The sequence below is a fragment of the Lolium perenne genome, chromosome 6 (assembly GCF_019359855.2).
Source record: "Lolium perenne isolate Kyuss_39 chromosome 6, Kyuss_2.0, whole genome shotgun sequence".
Taxonomy (NCBI): Eukaryota; Viridiplantae; Streptophyta; class Magnoliopsida; order Poales; family Poaceae; genus Lolium; species Lolium perenne.
Window position 1 is genome coordinate 156,035,016 of NC_067249.2, and position 9,680 is coordinate 156,044,695.

Sequence of the window (9,680 nt, forward strand, 5' to 3'; positions counted from 1 at the left end):
TTGGGGAATCACCTGACTGTTGCGGTGCCTTGAAGGAATATTTGTCGCTGCCGGTCCTGCTGCTTTTCTAGTTGGTTAGTTGTTCTCCTCCACTGGTCTGGAAACAAGAGAAACGGGATATTCAAAGGAAGAAGTAAAAGAGAAGGAAACTCATAGCTGCTACAGACGAAGCTTAGCTTACCGCCACGGCCACGTGTGTTCGGCCCACCGAGCACGAAGGAGAGGCAGAGCGAGGGGGTAGTGCGAGCTCATCGAGGGAGAAGGATGGAGGAGGAGAGGTGGGGCGTTCCATGGAGGCAGGTCGGGGTGGCATCGCAATAGAAGGAGGAAAACAACGCGGGCCGTGGGAGAGAGGAACAAACGAGGAAGAGAATGAGGCTGGCGGCGGCTCGGGGCTAGGGTTTTACCCCGCGTTGAGGGGAACTGGGAGTGGACGAACGGCGGGGATTGACGCGGGCTGCGCTCCTAGATCGAATGACTCACGATGAAGAGCGCCAGTTGGCTATCGTGGAGCGTCCTGGGATAGGACAAACATACACGCACTTGCTTGTTCTCAATTAAGATGGACTCAGCAGTTTTAATGATGCACTCGCAAGAAATAGTAGTTGAAGCAAAAGAGAGCATCAAGAGGCAAATTCAAAACAAATTTAAGTCTAACATGCTTCCTATGCATAGGAGTTTTGTAAATAAACAAGTTCATGAAGAAAAAAGTAACAAGCATAGGAAGATAGAACAAGTGTAGCTTCAAAAATTTCAGCATATAGAGAGGTGTTTTAGTAACATGAAAATTTTTACAACCATATTTTCCTCTCTCATAATAATTTTCAGAGACATCATGAACAAACTCAACAATATAAGTATCACATAAAGCATTCTTATTCACATGCATAAAAGTATCATTACTCTCCACATAAGCATAATCAATTTTATTAGTTGTAGTGGGAGCAAATTCAACAAAGTAGCTATCATTATTATTCTCATTATCAAATATAGGAGGCATATTGTAATCATAATCAAATTTATCCTCCATAACAGGCGGTACTAAAAGACCAATATCATTATAATCATCATAAATAGGAGGCAAAGTATCATCAAAGTAAATTTTCTCCTCAATGCTTCGGGGACTAAAAATATCATGCTCATCAAAGCCAGCTTCCCCAAGCTTAGAATTTTCCATATCATTAGCAACAATGGTGTTCAAAGCGTTCATACTAATATGTTCCATAGGTTTTTTAATTTTCGCATCAAACCATCCAAGTCTTAAATCAGGAAATAGAATAAGAAGCTCATTGTTGTCCATTATGCCTAACTAGTGTAAAACAAGAAACAAAAAGATGCAATTGCAGGATCTAAAGGAAATAGCTTCGAGCACACACACAACGGCAACAGAAAAGTACTTAGTTACCTGAGACCGGAGTATGAGTGCCTTTTACCTTTCCTCCCCGGCAACGGCGCCAGAAAATAGCTTCGTTGCCGGGATCCGGTGTGTGTGTGTGTGCCGTTTACCTTTCCTCCCCGGCAACGGCGCCAGAAAATAGCTTGATGTCTACGGGTGCTTCTATTCTTGTAGACAGTGTTGGGCCTCCAAGAGCAGAGGTTTGTAGAACAGCAGCAAGTTTCCCTTAAGTGGATCACCCAAGGTTTATCGAACTCACGGAGGAAGAGGTCAAAGATATCCCTCTCATGCAACCCTGCAACCACAAAGCAAGAAGTCTCTTGTGTCCCCAACACACCTAATAGGTGCACTAGTTCGGCGAAGAGGTAGTGAAATACAAGTGGTATGAATAAGTATGAGCAGTAGTAACGGCGCCAGAAAAGTGCTTGCCGGCGTGCAGTTGATGGTAGTAATATTGCAGGAAGTAAACATGTAACAGAACAGTAAACAAGCAGCGATAGCAGTATTTAGGAACAAGGCCTAGGGATCATACTTTCACTAGTGGACACTCTCAACATTGATCACATAACAGAATAAATAGATAGATGCTAGACTCTACACCCTCTTGTTGGATGATGAACACCACTAACTGTGTAGGATTACACGAACCCTCAATGCCGGAGTTAACAAGCTCCACAATATTCAATGTTCATATTTAAATAACCTTAGAGTGCATAACAGATCAACATAACCAAACCAAGTACTAACATAGCATGCACACTGTCACCTTCACACTACGAAAGGAGGAATAGATCACATCAATACTATCATAGCAATAGTTAACTTCATAATCTACAAGAGATCACAATCATAGCCTACGCCAAGTACTACATGATGCACACACTGTCACCATTACACCGTGCAGGAGGAATAAACTACTTTAATAACATCACTAGAGTAGCACACAGATAAATGGTGATACAAAACACATTGCAATCATAAAGAGATATAAATAAGCACTTCACTATGCCATTCATAACAGCGAATAAGTATTCTGTGAAATATAGCCTAAGAGACCCACACGGTGCACACACTGTCACCTTTACACACGTGGGACAAGGAGTCTCCGGAGATCACATAAGTAAAACCCACTTGACTAGCATAATGACAACTAGATTACAAGCATCATCATATGAATCTCAATCATGTAAGGCAGCTCATGAGATTATTGTATTGAAGCACATAGGAGAGAGATTAACCACATAGCTACCGGTACAGCCCCGAGCCTCGATGGAGAACTACTCCCTCCTCATGGGAGACAGCAGCGTTGATGAAGATGGCGGTGGTGTCGATGGAGAAGCCTTCCGAGGGCACTTCCCCGTCCCGGCGGCGTGCCGGAACAGAGACTCCTGTCCCCCAGATCTTGGCTTCGCGATGGCGGCGGCTCTGGAAGGTTTTCTCTGGTTTCGTCAAACGTGTTAGGGTTTTTGCGACGGAGGCTTTAAGTAGGCGGAAGGGCAAGGTCCGTGGAGTCACGAGGGACCCACACAACAGGGCGGCGCGGGCCCTAGCCTGGCCGCGCCGCCTTAGTGTGGCGCCACCTCGTGGCCCCACTTCGTATCTCCTCCGGTCTTCTGGAAGCTTCGTGTGAAAATAGGACCCTGGGCGTTGATTTCGTCCAATTCCGAGAATATTTCCTTACTAGGATTTATGAAACCAAAAACAGCAGAAAATAGGAACTGGCCCTTCGGCATCTCGTCAATAGGTTAGTTCCAGAAAACGCATAAATATGACATAAAGTATGCATAAAACATGTAGATATCATCAATAATGTGGCATGGAACATAAGAAATTATCGATATGTCGGAGACGTATCAGACGTATCATGCGGCGGCGTGGATCTAAGAGTGCCGGTGAGGATCTAACCGTCAGAAATAGTTGAAATGTCTCTCTCTGTCTCACTTTCGTTTCTCTTCTCAGATCTGTTGAATGATGAAGAACACCAAGACGGCGGCCGTGCCGACAGTGGTCATCGATGGCAAGATCATTGAAGCCAACATCGCTTCGACGGCGCAGATCTAGCATTCAATGTCGGAGCCTGTTGATGTCTCACTTCCGTTGCCCTCCTCGGATCCGTTGCTGATGAAGGACACCAAGACGGCGGCCGTGCCAACAGTGGTCATCGATGCCACGAACATTGAAGCCATCGCCTACAACATCGCTTCGACGGTGCAGATCCAGCCTTCAATGTCGGAGCATGTTGATGTCTCACTTCCGGTGCCGAGAGTGCGAATCGATGCCAAGACGATTGAAGCCATCGTCTACAACCGCGTTGCAAAGCCGCCGATCCAGGCCTCCACAGATCCGTCGCTGATGAAGTACACCAAGACATCGGCGGTTCCGACAGTGGTCATCGGTGCCACGAACATTGAAGCCATCGCCGACAACATCGCTTCAACGGCGGCTGGCGCAGATGACCACCCCTCAGCCGCCCGTCGTCCCGGCCCTTCTTGCCCATCATTGCGCGGCCGTGTTTGACGCCGCAAATTGGGATAAATTATGATAAATTTGTATTTTTCAATTTCCAATTGGGATAAAATTGTTCGAACTACTACCTCCGTCTCAAAAAAAGCTTCTCCACGTTCTTGATGTGTCCATGTACATCCGTATGTATGATTTGAATTCTATGCCAACTTGATTGGGAAGATTGATATGTATTTGATCCGAGAGGTAGGTACATGCTTTCACTTTTGGGATCCCTTCACTTTTATAAAATGTTCATGCATGCTAAAATTATCGTGCGCATTACTTACCACAACTAGGAAATTGTACGCCAAAATACAGTGCTTAGAGCCACAACAAAATACAGTGGTTAGAGCCATCTACCGAATAACAATTCTATACTAAATCGTCTACCAGAACAACATAACTGCTAGGACAGGGATGAAACCTAATAAAACTGCCCAGATGAATCTACTTTTCTCCTCTCCCATCACTTGAAGTTCATGTTCTAGATTTTCTACCACTTGATCAAATACGGCAAGATCTGTCTCAACTCTCAACTTCTCCTTGCGAATAAGCTCTGAATTCTTCTTTTCTTCCTCCATAGTACGCTTCAGCTCGAATATCATCAGGTTTTTACGGGCCAATTCATCACCTAAATTGGCCACCTTCTCCTCCAAATCTATCCTCTGGCTACACCACTGGGTTGATTCATCTTGGTATGCAATGTACCATGGATCATCGCTTGCCTGGCTAACTGTAACAATAATGGAAAAAAGAACAACTGAAATCACTCCAATAGGCCATGGTGGCACTTCAAATTCAACGGTAGTACAGAGAGCTGAAGCTAGATACCTGCACTTCCGACGAGGTAAGAGAAGTAGAACGTGGCCACGACATGATCGAATCCCCACCCTAGTCGGTGTACCCACTACGACCAGACATTGAGGACTATTTCGCACCTGCAAACTCCAATAAATTACGGGAACCGAATCGATTAGGGGGCGGGGGAGGAAGAAGCGGAGGTCTTTCCAAGCTATACTACCAATTGGTGCGCGGAACAAATCCCGGTCGTCGTGAGCGGCGGATCTGCTTGCGGCGGACTTTCCTGCGGTGGGTACAATGCGTGCGGACGAAACAAGTGCTGGAGCCGTGGTTGACGTGCAGCGCCACAGTCCGTCCGACGCCGCCGAGGGACAGAGCCGGTGGCGCGACGAGGCGCCGGCGATGGCTGCTCCGTCCGACGGTGGGGAACGAGCTGCTCCGGTGACTAATGATGGGTCTAGCTTAAGAATAATTAATTAGCGAACTTTTTGCTTCTCTCTATGATATTCTCTAAATAAATAGACGACCCCACTGGTCATTGGCTGCGACAGCCCCACAGAGCGGCAATATATGTCTTTTCCTGAAAAATAGACGACCCCACTGGTCATTGGCTGCGGAGGCCCCACAGAGCGGCAATATATGATCTTCTCTAAATAAATAGACGACCCCACTGGTCATTGGTTGCGGCAGCCCCACAGAGCGGCAATATATGTCTTTTCCTGAAAAATAGACGACCCCACTGGTCATTGGCTGCGGAGGCCCCACAGAGCCGCAATATATGATCTTCTCTAAATAAATAGACGACCCCACTGGTCATTGGCTGCGGAGGCCCCACAGAGCGGCAATATATGTCTTTTGCTGAAAAATAGACGACCCCACTGGTCATTGGCTGCGGAGGCCCCACAGAGCGGCAATATATGATTTTCTCTAAATAAATAGACGACCCCACTGGTCATTGGCTGCGGCATCCCCACAGAGCGGCAATATATGTCTTTTCCTGAAAAATATACGACCCCAGTGGTCATTGGCTGCGGCAACCCTATAGAGCGGTCCCATTTGTCATTGCAGCACCGCGTATAAAATCATGAAATAAAACGGCACACACGTCAGCGATAGATGGATGGCTGCTCCGACGTGTCTCCTGACCCTACCCGTCAGCACGAGACGGTCAGGGAGGAGCTGCCCCTGTGCAGCCCCACCCGGTCAGACTAACGGTCAAGGCCTCTGACCTGACGGCTACTGGCCGTTCCAGCATTTGTGCGTGTTTCAAACTAGAGGAGGAAAAACTGAGGAAAAACTAAGGAGCTGGGGAAAACTGAGTACAACTAAGAACATGAGGGCACGAAAATAGAAAGCCCTAAAAAAATAATCTTAACAAAGACGATCATAGTGCATATGCGTCATGACAGACAACCCTGATGAACTTTCTATTTAATTTGTCAGAAATAACATCCCAGTGAGCGTGGAAAATCTGCCGACACGACCTTGCAATTGCTTAGTCGTCCTTCTCTTGCACACAAGCACGTGAGTGGTTAAAACTGAAACATCAGTGTGCAGTCTATTGTGTGCAAGTGGGAGAAAACGCGTGTTTCTTGCTCTTTTACCTTAAGAAATAAATTATGTACTTGCTTCAATCCATATTACTTGTACTAAAGTAGATGTATCTACAGTTAAAATATGTCTAACTACATCTACATTAATATTAAGTATTATAAATCGAGGGAGTCTAAAAATTGGCTCAATCCTACTGCCGGAAGAATTTATACTATTACAAGCTAGGTATACAACAAGATAATTTTAATTTTGTATTGTCAGATAGCTGATCCATTTATATTTGTGCTCAACGCTATAGCCAGTCCATGGCGTTGAACCGACACGAAGCCTTCTCACACTGCTAATCCCGGGTATTGAACATTGCAAACTCAAATACTCAATGCCTCATTGCCTCAATGTATCTCGTTGAGCATAAGGTTATATCCGAAATTGTTTTCTAGAAGAGGTTATTTTAGGCTAACAATTTTCTCAGGTCAAAGTTGTATATTTTCGGACTGTCATTATGGGGATAACTCAGTAAATATACACACTAACCAGGATTTACCGCCAGAAGAACATTTTATACTTCTGTCCATTATATATATATATATATACAATAGTGCATATTTCATTCACATGATCTTTGAATAGAAAAGAATCGAATTCCAGGGTGGCAGTATGTGGTATCACCAATTTCAAGATTTAAACACCATAGGAATAGGCACCAAAAAGGGAATCAATACACCATACAAACAATATAGAAACTCATAATTTATACTCGTATGAAATCCTCTAGTATTAGTTTAAATAAAAATCCTTTCGAATTCATCTGAAAAAACCCTTTCGAATTGAACACAACGTGGTCATAGAAAATCTAAATTTTGCAGTCCTATTGATCAAACAAACTCTATAACATCTTAGTAAGCAATGTATTGCGATGAAATAAATTAAGTGTTTTTGTAAAAAAAAATTACACGTGACATCTTAAGAAGCAATCTATTGCGGTGAAATAAATTAAGTACCTCTGTAGATGTTTTTTTTGAATATGTGAAGTTGAAAATAGAAAATATAAAACATAAAATATATGAATCAATCACCTCAAGTAAAAATTGAAATGCATCATATATGTAAAAGCTAGAGCATAACTGAATTAAAAATCCTATTCATAAAAAATCTACACGCTTGGAATCAGCAAATTTCGACCAATTATTCTTAAAAATAGTTACTAATCATAACTTCCAATTTGGATTGAACTTTGTTTAAATATCTTGTTGGTGGATGGGAGAGATTACATAGTGATCTAATCATGGTAGACTGGTCCTGCGTATAAATTGGTCTGGCCGATCTGCACCAACCTCACTACACATGCATCGCATCCCTTTCTCTAATCCTTGCAATTGTTGTTCTCAACTAGATGACCCGTTGCGCTATCGCGCAAGTGCAAATGAAAGCGTATTAATATGCCAATGAATGCTGATATATAGGACGGTAATTTAATAAATAATTTATTTCGGTGCTTAAATCTTTGGTGATGGTTCATGTCTTGAGTTGCTATCTATGCAATATGGCGGTTTATTTCTTGTTCCCCTAAATTTTACAGAATTATAGAGGATGTTTCATACCAAAATAGTTGTAAGACGATCTTTCATGTATTGGTCATTCAAAGTTAATGCGGAGAGTATCCACGGTTCTATTAGATTCGCCTTCCATTTTTGCCATGAGATTTTGTTTTCCCATTTTATGCTATTGTCCATTGATATTAAATATTTCACAATTTCTATAACTTATCACGCTTTACCGGAACTACATTGGTAAGCACCATATGGTATATAACTAAATCATCAATATATCGCGTGGATGTTTGCACAAGTGAACCGAAACACTTGCTGGAAGTAGATGCATCTGTTATGAACTTTTGATATGATCCATTCACATAATCCAGGGTTAGAAATAAACCGAAATAAACAATGACCAAACCAAAATAAACAATAAATTTCCGTAGTCTGAAAACCGTGCATCTTCCTCAAATCAGGCAGGGAAATATTCATTGGCAAGAGCACACAACTCAGCATTAGAAATCTTGTTTAGTGAAGATCCTAAATAGTGCCTTTGATATGTTTGTAACTGCAGACCTAAACTAAATAATCACATGATCGTGTGAACAAAGCAAGAACAAAAAAGAAATATTAGCCTATAATATCCCAAAATTTGGAACCAATACACTCCAGCCTAGTGAGTATGTTAACATGCCAACGTACTATGCAAGATGAAGCTATGAAACAGGAGAACCAAGTTCCTAAAAAGGAGATCGAACGCAATAAACAGAACTACCAGAGTGTGCATATATCATATGTGCATTACATCCGATGACACTTACAATTATATAGTTCTTACATAGCAAGAAAAAAAATAGATACATGTGATGTTCAGCTGTTGCAGCTATTTAAACGGACACACAAACTGTAGTTGACCGCATATACAACGCCTGCAATACTTGCATACATTATGTAACCAGGTTCCAAACATACCATTCAAATTTTTTTTTTGAAAGTCATACCATTCGAAATTGAGTGCCTTTAGCAGACACAATTACAGTAACATGTACCTTTGCAATGAGGCTCTGCCACTCATCAACTCCAACAGGATCACATGCCGATGGCGCACGGACATGCTCCGAGCTGGCCGTGGATGCTGACATATTTCATGAAGAATTTGATGTCAAAAATAAACCTCTTTCAGTTGGATGTCCTCAACAAAACTCTCACTATTTGTAAACATGATGGTTTATACTGAATTTTAATTTGATGTCAGTGTCATACAATCTACAAAGATTAATGTAAGGCCTAAAACCAGCAAACGATTCTAGCTCTAGTAATATAGCACAAGTCATCGTTTTCTCTTGCCACTCGCTTGGAGGCGATTGCCGAGCTCAGTTCCTTCAAGATATATACACAAGATGTTAGTCAAGTGGCAATCAAGTACTACCACGCAACATACATTATTTTCAGTCAGCCAGCAAACTAAATTTTGAAATCATGGTTGTAGCCTGATTAGATTAGTGGTGTAGAGACACAAGTTTGCATCACACTATGATGACCGATGATAATTGGCAAAAATCCCTATTGTGTCACCTGGAGCCTGGGATAAACAACCATGTCAAGATGTACATGCCAAGCTAGGTACATCCCACTTTCAAAACCAAAATCTCAGCCAAAAATGGACCTGTAGTCGTTAATTTTCCACACAGGGGAAACTGTGACAGTTATATTCTGCAAACAACATTTTTTACTAATGTGGTAAACCATAGAAGACAATGCCTGAAACATCAGGAGATAGTTAAATCTGTGCTAATAAGAGAGAAATACAGTTTGGAGAATACCACATGCACAAACACATGGAATCCCTTTTCTTTATAGAGCATGGCAAGGGCATATACCATCTTTTT